At 57.0% G+C, this 11,832-nt stretch overlaps 1 long non-coding RNA gene across 1 annotated transcript; it reads left to right on the plus strand.

Moving 5' to 3' along the window:
• The first annotated feature begins 2,582 nt into the window (after positions 1-2,582).
• Positions 2,583-4,159, plus strand: LOC126930585 (uncharacterized). The gene is made up of 3 exons (XR_007717634.1): positions 2,583-2,703; positions 2,822-2,936; positions 4,092-4,159. It is a non-coding gene; the product is annotated as an uncharacterized LOC126930585 (long non-coding RNA).
• Positions 4,160-11,832: the final 7,673 nt, after the last annotated feature.

Consider the following 11,832-nt stretch of genomic DNA (forward strand, 5'->3'; position numbering starts at 1 on the left):
GGTGTGAAACAAACTGGTGTTACCTAATTTTCCATGTGAGGAAATTGAGGCACCCAAAGGGCAACTGGCTTGCTCAAGGTCACGTCAATGGCAAAGCATGGATCTGGGATTCAAGCCCAGACAATTGGGCTCCAGAATCGACTTTATTAGTCATGGTCACTCAAGAGAAAACATCATACGCTTTTCATTACATGTTTAATGAAAATGATGTTAAAGTGGCTTTGTAGGAGAAAACATTTTATTCGTGTAAATACATTTTACTGCATTCTAAAATCTAGCAGGAAAAGATGTGGCCTAACTACCATCAAGATTTGGGTAAATTTCATTGGAAATATAAGCACACTGGACATGGGAAAATAATGGTGTAGTTTACATGGAAGAGAATCCATCTGATAGTCCAGCAAACTATCATTTGCTGGATTTTCAGGACATACGGGAGGCCAGGTGCGGTGACCTCCCCCCAGCAATTTGGGAGGCTGAGGCCAGTGGATTGCTTGAGCCCAGGAGTCTAAGACTAGCCCGGGCAACATGGCAAAACCTCATCTCTACAAAAAAGTACAAAAAATTAGCCGGGCGTGGTGGTGCACAGCTGTAGTCTCTGCTACGTGGGAGACTGAGGTGGGAGCATCACCTGAGCCTGAGGAAGTCAAGGCTACAGTAAGCTGAGATCACACCACTGCCCTCCAGCCTGGGTAACGGAGTGAGACCCTGTCTAAACAAACACACACAAACAAACACAAAAATATACATATGCTGAATGCTCAGTGAGTTGTAACATGTGAGGCAGCCCCCGGTGTACAGATGAGCCCCTGTCTGAGAAGACGCATTACCCCACAGAGTGCAGAGATGAACCCCTGTCTGAGAAGATGCATGTACCCACGGGGTGCAGAGATGAACCCCTGAGAAGATGCATGTACCCACGGGGTGCAGAGATGAACCCCTGTCTGAGAAGACGCATGTACCCACGGCTGCCCCTCATCTTAGCACCACAGTGCCAGCCCCACCCCGTCTTTGATAAACCCTGGCCTTCCAGGGCCTCCCTTAGAGAGCCAGTCCCTGCCGAGTCCACAAAGGTAGCTGCGGTCCGGGGTGCCGACCCTTCGCATTGGGAGAAACCCTCACCAGTAGCATCAACCCCAGTGAGCCGAGGTCACACCACTGCAGCATCACTGGGGAGTCACCTGGTTGTCACTGCAGAACTCTGGAGGCGCAGGCTCTCGTGTGGGTGGGGGCCATGGAGGACGCAGCGTGGGATTTAAAACGAGCCCAGTGAAGGGAAATGCTGGTACTTCAATGTCCGTGAGCTCAAGCCCTGTGGGAGGTTTAGCCTCGATTACTCTGTACAGATCTGAACAGCATTCACCCCCAGTTGGACGTGGCCCTTTCCTCGAACCACAGATTGGAACTCAAGGTCACTGAAGTGCTTTCTGGCCACATCATGGAGAGAAAGGCATTTTCTCACTCAGGCGTCACCCAGGGAATGCGGTGTGCTGTGTTTTAGCACCTAAATGTGTCCCTCGAGGAGGCAGGGTTATGCCGTGATCACAAGCAACCCCCAAATCTCAATGGCATAAATGACACAGGGTAATTTCTCACGGGATTGCGCGTCCACCTGGGTCACCGGGGAGTTCTGCTGGCCAGAGTCACTCGGAGCCCCTGCGTGAACACTGGATGGCCAGCCGGGGAGGAGCACTCAGGGGCCTCGCACCGTCCATGCCCCACTCCGAAGCCACACCCGTTGCTTCCACCCATCACCTGCTGGACAGAGACTGTCACACGGGCCCCGAATGCAGTGGGGTGGGAAGGGAGCTCCTACCGCGTGCTTGGAAGACGGGAGAACCGGGGTGTTTTGGTGAGTAGTGCTCTCTCAGTCAGCACCGCAGCCTTCCAGCAAATCGGGATTTTATGCCAAACCCACCTCACGCCCCCAAATGCCAGGCTCCCCAGTGTAGCAACGAATGACACGCTGTCGAATCAGACTTCAATGCAACCATGTCACAGAAGACATGACTAAAGCAAAACACGACTTTTGGTTTTGACGAGTTTGGGTCTGGGCCTCTGCTTCCCTCTCCTGGGCCAAGATCCTCTGGGTGTGGAGTTCAGGAATGAGGGTGGGACCTTCCCCAGGAGACCCAAGTGTGGGCGGCGGTTGCTCGGACCAAGTCCTCACTGAGAGTGACCTCGACAGACATCCACTGGCAGCTCCAGCTTAGGCCCAGGAGACAAAGTGGGGGTCACTGACACCCCAGATTTTTTTTAATGACTGAATCATTATTTGAACACTGGTCTGTTGGATTTCAAGACCTGTGATTTTTCCACTGCTGACTCCTGGGACAGCAGAGTTTCTTAGATTGGACATAACAACACACTGATCCCCTCCCCTCCTGCTTTTCTGTTTTTAAAATCATTTTGTTTTTAATTCACAAATATTTCATATGTCATATGGGGTACCATGTGATGCTGATATATGTTTAAAATGTGGAATGATTAAATCAGGCTAATTTACTTTTTTTTCTAAAAGGACCTTGGATTCAGAATTAACTTTAATTTTCATTCCACTTTGCTTATTTAGCCTTGGCAAGATCAGTCCTTTGTGGCACGTCCAGGATTTAAGCTTTGGACCACCAATGAGGAGGGCGTTGGTCTGAGCCTGCTTTTCCAAATGCCGTCTTCCCTTCTTGGGCTCAGGCAGCAGATCCAACTGTAAGTGGCTTTAAAGAGACAGCAGACATGTCTGTGGCAGTCTATTCATTGCCCCTGGGTGCCACCCTTGCATGCCCCCATGTGACAGCTGGTGGCCCGCAGCCCATTAACTCTGCAGATGGGCACAGCAGGCCTTGGGAAGGCGATGCAGGTTCACAGTGTGCTGAAGATGGAGAGATGCAGGGGACTCAAACCCACCGGCCGAGGCACCACCCGCTTCTCCAGGTAAAGAGGTGAGTCCCAGCCGGTGAAGAGATGTGAGAAGTGGTGCCAGGGTGAGAATGTGTGTGTGCCTCTGTGTGTGCCTGTGTGTGTGCATGTGTGTGCGTGTGTGTGTGCATGTGCGTGTGCATGTGTGTGTGCATATGAGCCTCTGTATGTCTGCACCTGCACATGTGCATATGTGCGCATGCGTCTGTGTGTGTGTGTGCATGTGCGTGCATGTGCACCTGAGTATGTACATGTGTGTGCACGTGTCTGTGTGCGCATGAGCTTCTGTATGTCTGTGCCTGCACATGTGCCTATGTGCCTAAGTATGTACACGTGTGTGCATGCATGTGTGCCTGTGTGCCTATGTACATGTGTACCTGAGTGTGTGCCTGCACATGAGCACATGTGTGTGCATGTTTGCCTGAGTATGTACACATGTGTGCATGTATGTGTGTGCATGTTTGCCTGAGTATGTACACGTGTGTGCATGCATGTGTGTGCATGCTTGCCTCTGTGTATGCCTGAGTATGTACGTGTGTGCATGCATGTTTGTGTGAGACAGGGAGAGAGAGGGAGTAAAGGAGGGAGAAAGAGAAAAAGGGAGAGAGAGGAAGATGGAATGGGGATAGAAGGGAGTTATAATAAAAATGGAGGACTTTGGGTGCATTTTCTGCTATTTTCTTCTCCCCAAAACACTGTAAAGGGATTATAGAATTTGAGTTTCCTCCCAGCTGAAATTGCGTTTACCCCTTGGGTGCTGACCCAGCTCTGTGATGACTGTGGTGCGATCCCGGTTCCCTGGCAGCACTTGTCAACAGGGTCAAATGCCTGTTCCTTGCTGGTCTCTTCCGTGGAACAAAAACCTCACCTAGGAGGTTTCAGGTTTTGCCTCAATTTATCAAATCTGGCATTAGCGTACCAGATACCACTCCAGACACTTTTCAAAAATGCATTCTCTGCACCTTCAGAGCAGCCCTTCGAGAGGGGGCATCTGTGCTATGCCCGTGGTATAGATGGGGAAGCAGAGGCAGCTGGAGTTTCCATAACTGGCCTGAGGCCGCGCAGTTACAGGAGATGGGGCTGGGGCTCTGCCCAGCAGTCCAGCTGTTAAATTCATCTCTAACCTGCCTCTGCTGCCAGTGAATCTAAAATAGATTTTTTTTTTTTATCCTACAAAGGATTCATTTTTCCTGTTTTCTCCTGGCCCATGATGTGGACAACTTGCCCCTTCATCGTAAGTGCTCAGGTTGGTGAACAATTCACCCACCAGCATATTCAAACCACAGCCAAACAGTGGCTGAAAATGACAGCAAGCAGCCACTTAGCACAGGGATCTGTCAGTGGGGTGGACGCGACAGGGAAGATTTGGCTCTGCACCTGGGTCCGGGACCCCGAATGGCAGTGGGGTTGGCTCTGCACCTGGGGCCCGGGACCCTGACTGGCGGTGGGGGCTGGAGGAAGCTGCGCTCATTGGACGGCTCGGCACTCACACATCTGAGGGTTGTGGCTGGCCTTGGCAGAGACCTGCTCCTGGCAGTGGCTGAGCTGTCGGAATCCAGCACCTGCCCCTCCACTTGGCCTGAGCTTCCTCACAGCATGGCTGCCGGGTTCCAAACTCCAGCCCCAGGAGAGATGGCCAGGCAGGAGCTGCATCATGTTCTCCCATTTCCTGTTCTTGATTCACCCCCACTGGGCACTGCAGCCTTCCTGCCAACACAGCTCTCAGGAGTATGGCTGCCACACGCAGAGGCATTTCCCCACACGGCCCTCCTGTGTGCTGTAAATGCCGACAGCTCCTCAATGGAACCCGCGTATGGTGGGCGCTGCTTCCTCGTGTAAATGCTCCCGTCATAACTGGTTTCAAGCCGACAGTACGACCACCGAGTCCAGAGTCAGGAACGACGGCTCTGCACGCTGGTGGGAATTCGCCCCGGCTCGCGCCTGCACCCCGGCCATGGCTCTGTGGAGCTCTCTGTCCCAGGGAACCTTCTCCTGGCTTTCGCGTCCTGCCCCTTCCCAGATTTCCGACCTCTCTGGCTGTGCCTTCTGTGCCTTCCCCGCAGCCCCGATGTGGGCACGGCTCATGTCCAGCACTCCTCAGCACTTCCTTCTTTCCCAGCTCCGCCCACGACTTCCTCCACGCCTGCTCCGTTTCTGTCTGAGTGCGGGCCACTCCCAGGTTGACACCTGTGTTCCACATTGCACGGCTCGGCGTGTGGGCTTAGACAGTGGGAGATGCAGCTTTCCATGAACAGCCATGGTGTGTGGTCTGGCAAGTGGCGAGGCAGCTCCGTGGTGGTCAGGACTGAACTTGGGGTCTTGCTGCTCTGCTACCCTCCACCCAGATCTGCAGCTCAGAGCTGAAGGTGACATTGTGCCTTCTGGTCAGTGGGAAGGAGTTAGGAGAGGAGAGGGCGGGACCCGCTTCTCTGTTGAGGGTGTAGGCGGGAAGCACAGGCTTCACTCCCCCCCACAGCCAGGCATGTGGGTGACGTGGCAACGTGCGGGTGACGTGGCAGAGAGCGGGTGACATGGCGGCAAGCGGGTGACGTGGCGGCATGCCGGTGACGTGGCAGCATGCGGGTGACGTGGCGGCGAGCGGGTGATGTGGCAGCGGGCCAGTGACGTGGCGGCAAGCGGGTGACGTGGCGGCGAGCGGGTGACGTGGCGGCGAGCGGGTGACGTGGCGGCGTGTGGGTGACGTGGCGGCGAGCGGGTGACGTGGCGGCGAGCGGGTGACGTGGCGGCGTGCGGGTGACGTGGCGACGTGCGGGTGACGTGGTGGCGAGTGGGTGACGTGGCGGCGTGCTGGTGACGTGGCGGTGTGTGGGTGACGTGGCAGCAAGCAGGTGACGTGGCGGCGTGTGGGTGACGTGGCGGCGAGCGGGTGATGTGGCACCCTGGGCGTGGGGAAAGTGGGAAGCATTGGCCTCGGCTGAGCAGCTGCCGCCGCCTGTCCCTACGTGAGCAGGAGAATGGCTCACGGTTTGCGTGTCAGGATCTCCCGAGGAACAGTCACTGGACGTGTGGGGATTGAAGGCAGCTCATTCTCAGGAACCGGCCCACGGGATGACAGAGCCTGAAAAACCCAGATCTACAGGGAAGACCCTCAGACTGTCTGAAGGTCGACTGCCAAGGAGGCCCCATGTCAGGGAGGGAAATCGGTGCAGCTCAAAGTCCACGATTTAAACGTCAGTCTCATCCAAAAACACCCTCGCGGAAGCATCCAGAGAAACGTCTGACCGAATGTCTGGACCCCGTGGCCCAACCAAGTCTACATGTAAAATTAGCCATCACGGGCCACGCAGATGCCTCTCTGGGTGGCACCGACTGTGGCGGCCTTCACGGTTCTCTCGAGCTAGAACTTCCCATTCACGGGCAGAGCCTCCCAGCAGGCCCACGGCCCATGCACCGCGGCCCCACAACTGTCCTCCTGGGTGCAGGGCTTGGCCCATGGGGACATGTGCACCAGCAGACCCCATGAGACCGCCCACGCATGTGCAGGCCCTGAGCGAGAGAGACCCTAGACCACAGCTGCTGCTGCGCCCGTCACATGGAGAAGCAGCCTGAGGATGCAGAGGAAGAGCCGGCCACCCCCAGAGGAGACCTCGGACGGGGAGAGAACGGGGCAAGGGCTGGCGGGTGACAGGTTTCATTTCTGGCTCCAAGGAGGGCCGCTGTTGCCTCCGACTTCCCAGAAGTGGCACGAACAAAATCCTCCTCTCCCTTAAGCTGGGTGGAGCTGGGTCCACGTCGCTGCAGCTGTGAGTGTCCGGCTGTCCCCACGCGGCGTCCTGAGCGAACATCACATTCTGCTCAGAAGGGACGTGTCACCTCGCCAGCATCCCCTCACAGGCAGGACACCTCACCTTTTACCAGGTCCACCTCCTGACAAGACGTGTGGCCGGGGCCCAGGAGCGCCGCGTGGCCGACGTTTAGGTCACTTCTGCGGCAAGTCTTGCTCTCCCGGTCGGCTCCTTGGACGTCCCTCCCTGTCACAGCAGGTTGAAGTGGGCCCTGTGAGACCACTGGTGTCCATGTAGCAAGAGAGAAGTGTGGGCACAGACGCATAGAGGGAGAAGGCCGCGCGGGGACCGGCGCAGAGGCTGCAGCGAGGTGCGGCCAGGAGAGCGTGGCACGGCCTTGCCAGCTGAAGGCCGGATGTCTCCAGTGGGCCTTTCAGGCAGGGCTGAAGAAAGGTATCAGCCGGATCAACGGCTGCACAGCAGGCACCACAGTGAGTGGATCTGCTCGAGCAGCGAAGCCACGCCTGGCACAGCAACTGCAGTTGGAGGCCCCACCTGGGCCAGCCTCAGGCACCCATTGCTTCCCCAGGACGCATCTGTCTACTGCACAGGCCAGATGGCTGAGCCGGATGGGGCTGGGGGTGGATCGCCACCGCTGCATCTTCCAAGGACCTGGTGGGGACACTGAGCTCTGCAGCCCTTCTGCCATGCGGTCTTGCTTTTGATTTATGGCTTTTTTTTAAAAAGTAGAAGCAGCTCTGATGTCTGCCACCAGCATCTCCCTCCACCCCAGCCCTCACGCCACAGGGCAGGGAGCGGACGTGGGGTCTGCCAGCTCTAGTGTGTCTGTTCCAGTTGCGCACCTGGAGCTGGGAAATGGCCCTGGGATGCATCCCGGGACCCACTGGGCCTGCGGTGTCAAACCTGAGCTAAAATGGCACGGCCACCCGCCCTCCACAAGCCCCTAAGTGGAGAGCCGCAGTGATGCTTTGGGGTTCCCAGAACCAATGTCAGTTCAGCGCCCATGTCCAGGAGTCCCTGAAAGGTCTAGTTCAGACCCGGTCACCGAGGCAGAAGCCCACAGGTCCCGCAGGGCAGGGCGGGGAAGAGGAGCCCACACTTTCAGGGGGGCCCAGGGCCCTTTCTGAAGGGGTTTGGTATGTAAACCGCACGCATCTGAGAACCTGAGACCTGCTGGAGGGGCTGAGACTGGTTTGATGACTCCATTAGACTTTTGTTAATCTAAAACCTTCCTGCTTATGTAGATTAGGTAAAGATTTGGGAGGCCTCCCGTCGGTCCTTGGAAGGAGTGCTGTGGTGGGTCCCCGATGCTGTGGGTCCACGACGTCCCCTCACCTTCAGCTTCACTCCAGTTTCTGTTACTCATAGCCAACTGCAGCCAAGAATACGAAAGCCCAGGAGGAAATCGCTCACGGGTTTTCAACTGTGCCGTTCTGAGTAGCGTGGTGAACCCTCACGCCGCCGGGCTCTGTCCTTCCCGGGTCGGGGCCCTCCCCGCGCCCAGCGTCTCTGTGCTGCGCACACTGCCAGCCCTCGCAGGGTCACGCCACAGGAAAAGGCATCGCGTACGGGATTCAGAACCGCCTGGGGCTTCGGGCATCCACTGGGGGTCTTGGAAATAGCCCCCACACCTCACGACGAGGGGTACGACCGCGCATGCGTAAGGCTACCCTGACTGCCGCTTGGCCTGGCCGTCCACGTGGTCACACCTCCCGCCCTCCCCTGGCAGTGGGTGAGTCCCGCCTACGGCTCTGCCTCCCGGGGTCCGTTCGTCCCGTGGTGCTGAGGCTTCCGAGGCAGTGGCCACGTTTCCCACCAGAAGGAGCCATCACGGAGCCCTCCCCGGTGTGGAGTCCCCACCAATGTATTTCTCCCAGCTGTGGTGACAGCCTTGTCCCCAGGCCCCTGCTGGGGTGGCTGGCAGGTCTAACGACAGGTCCAGCCTGACACTGCAGCCTCCCTAGGCCTCTGGATCCTTCCCTCCAGTTACACCAAGGCAGGTGCGCCGTTTCCAGCCCTCTCACTGGGCCACCATGGGGCCTGTGTTCCAGGCAGCCAGACAAGCAGCTCACACCCATCCTGCCCCCCGAGCTGCGGCCTTCGGCACAGGAGCTCTGCGTAGCGAACCCACTTCCAACGTCAGCCCAATGCTGCGTTCTGTTCCTCCGTTACCCACACCCTCAATATCCACCCCGCATGCTCACCCTGGGCCCTGATCCTGGAACTGCTGGAGCTCCAAGACCAACCCTACTCCCCGTGCCTGATTCCTGGGGCAGCCTTTGCCTGCTGTGGACCATGTGTGCTCCAGCATGCGGATGAGCTGCTCCGAGCTGCGCGGTGTGTACACGTGGGCCCTGAGCACTTGGGGGTCTCCCGAGGAGGGAGGACCAGCCACTGGCAGCTGATGAGCACGTGGGAGGCTGGAGGAGGCAGAGTGGAGCGCCGACATCTGACTTGGGGTGGGGGGACCCAGGCAGGGACCGCAGGAGGGTGGGGGTAAAACACTGGGGGAGGTGGGGGGAGGACCTGCTAGAGGCTTCTGCTGGGCTGGGGGCAACGCTGGGGGTTCCCAGGAGGTTGGGCGGGACCGAGAGTCCCAGTGTGGTTGCCAGGGCTCAGTCCAGTGTGGTTGGCTGGTGTCCGGGCGCCGGCACCTCCCAAGCTGAGTGTGTGCAGATGAGACTGTTTGTTACACAGAGCAGCCCCGGGCCCACACCTGGCACCACGACAGTGTGCGGGCCAGACAGGGCCTCCTGCAGCCTCTCCAGGGCACCCACGCACAGCACACACGGCAGGCAGCCTCCTCCAACATGAGGCAGTCTCCTCCTCCCGCTCGACGCCTCCCATGCCCCTCCCTGTAGCTGGTTGCAAAGTGCGGGAAACACCTGCCCGGTTTTCTGTCCCGCGGGTGGCTGAGACCCCGGCACTGGACCCCTGAGGCAACCTGTCTAAATGCAGAAGACACACAGGCCCACGGTCCCGGCCACGGCCCCGAGAAACCCACTGCTTTCCCCTGGGGGCTACTGATCGGCCGCCTCTGTGGCCAGGCACAGGCCAGGGAGTGCAGAGAGGCCCACCCCCCACTGCAAGCCTGAGATGCGGACACCTCACAGCAGAGCAGAAAGGCCCCACTGCAGTGGGCATCCGGGGCCAGAATTTGGCCATGCCCGGGGCAGGTATGACAAAGGGGGCCACGTACACGGCGTCGTCTCTCGCTGTCCTGCTCCATGCACACTTTGATCAGATCAAATCCCATGGGGTGGGGAATGGGAAAACACCAGAAATTATTTTCTTTGCAGGTACAAAAGAGCCATGACTTTTGTTGCCCTAAAAATGAATTCACAGAATGAAGACAGTGCGGGAAACAGGTGTCCTCCGATGCACCGGGCCACCTGCCGTCCCGAGCCCAGCCCGCTTTCTCTTCTCCGTGGCCTTCCTTGCAGCGGAGGCTTGGAGGGAGCCAGTCGCTGAGACTGCCTCTGCGCACATCCAGCTGCCACCTCACCTTCCCCCTCGCCCTGGCTCAATCCCAGGCCTTGGTTTGCAAATGCTGCTCCCGTCCTCCCTCCCCCAGTCCAGAAGATTCCAGCTGGGAAGGGAAGGGCGGAGAGGCTGGCAGTGTCCCCTCAGGGGAGTCCCACCCTCTGCAGGTGATTCCCTGGTGGTCACGGGAGTCACTGGGTCCCTCCGTCCCTGCTCCACCCTCAGCCCCTTGAGAGGAGAGAGCCCTGGGGGTCACCATCTCCCCCGCCCACCCGCTGTCAGCTGGGGTTCCTGCCTGCCCTTCCCAGTGGCTCCTCCAAGGAAGAGGATGTGGCAACCTCCCCGCTGGACTTTGGGAACAGGAAGCCAAACTTGCCGTGAAATTCTCTCCTGTCACTCAACTGCTTCCCCCTCCTGCCTGGTGTGAACCATTCACCAAGGCCCTGCCCTCAGGAGAGAAAGCACAGAAGATGCTGGAGTGCTATGAAGGAGACTGGGGTATGGGGACGCTGTGTGTGCACATGTGTGTAGCTGTGTACACGTGTGTGTACAAATGTGCACACTCATGAGTGTGTATGTAAGTGTGCATGTGTGCACATATATGTCTGTGCATGTGTGTGAATTGTGAGTATGCACGTGTGTGCATTGTGAGTACACACGTGTGCAGGGTGTGTGCGTGTGTGTATGCACATATGGGTGTGCATACACACGTGCGTGTATGAAAATGCATGTGTGCATTGTGAAGTACATGAGTGTGCAAGTGTGTGAATGTGTGTATATGTGTGTACACGTGCATGAGTTTGTATATACAAGTGCATGCATGTGTGTGTGCACACACCTGTGTGTACATGTGCATGTGCAAATGTATGTTGTGTATAGGTGTGAGCATGTGTATACATGTGTCTATGTGTGGATGCATGTGTGTACAAGTGCATGCATGTGTGTACAAGCATGTATGTCCACGTGTGCATCTGCATATATGTACAAGTTTGTGCATGTCTGTGCATGTGTGGGTGTGCATGTGTGGGTGTGCATGTGTGTGCATGTGTGTGCATGTGTGAGTGTGCATGTATGTGCATGAGTGCGCATGTGTGTACAAGCATGTGAGTGTATATGCATCTGTGTACACATACATGCATGAGGATGTGCACGTGCACAAGCATGTGCGTGTCCCTAGGTGCATGTGTATGTGAGTGCTTTTGTGAGTATGCGTGTATGTGTGTATGTGTGAGTGTGTATCTTTTGCCCACCTCAGAAGGGTGGTGGGGAGCTGTTCCCTCTGGGGAGACCACATCTGAACTGGATGAATGACGAAAGAGTTGTGTAAAAATTGGGTGAAGATGTTAGCAGGTCGCAAAATCCCCCAGGGCTGAGGCCTTACATGGGATAGACAGAGAGGAACTTTGGAAACATAAGCGCTCCCTCATTCGCTGTTCTAAGCCCTTGCTGAGTGCAGCTTTTCTGTGCCCAGGATCTGAGCTGAGCAGGGATGTTCTGCTCCGTGCAATGCCAGTGCTGACTGGCAGCCACTGGGGAGCACGGGCCGCCCCTGGAAGGCGCTCCAACTCGCATGATTTATGAGGTGCCCTCAATGTGAGCTGGAACAGCTTGCTCCTTCACACTAAATAAAACCAAAAGCGGCACAGGAGTGCGGTGTCTGTGAGCGCCT

This window comes from Macaca thibetana, chromosome 11 (genome assembly GCF_024542745.1).
Source record: "Macaca thibetana thibetana isolate TM-01 chromosome 11, ASM2454274v1, whole genome shotgun sequence".
Taxonomy (NCBI): Eukaryota; Metazoa; Chordata; class Mammalia; order Primates; family Cercopithecidae; genus Macaca; species Macaca thibetana.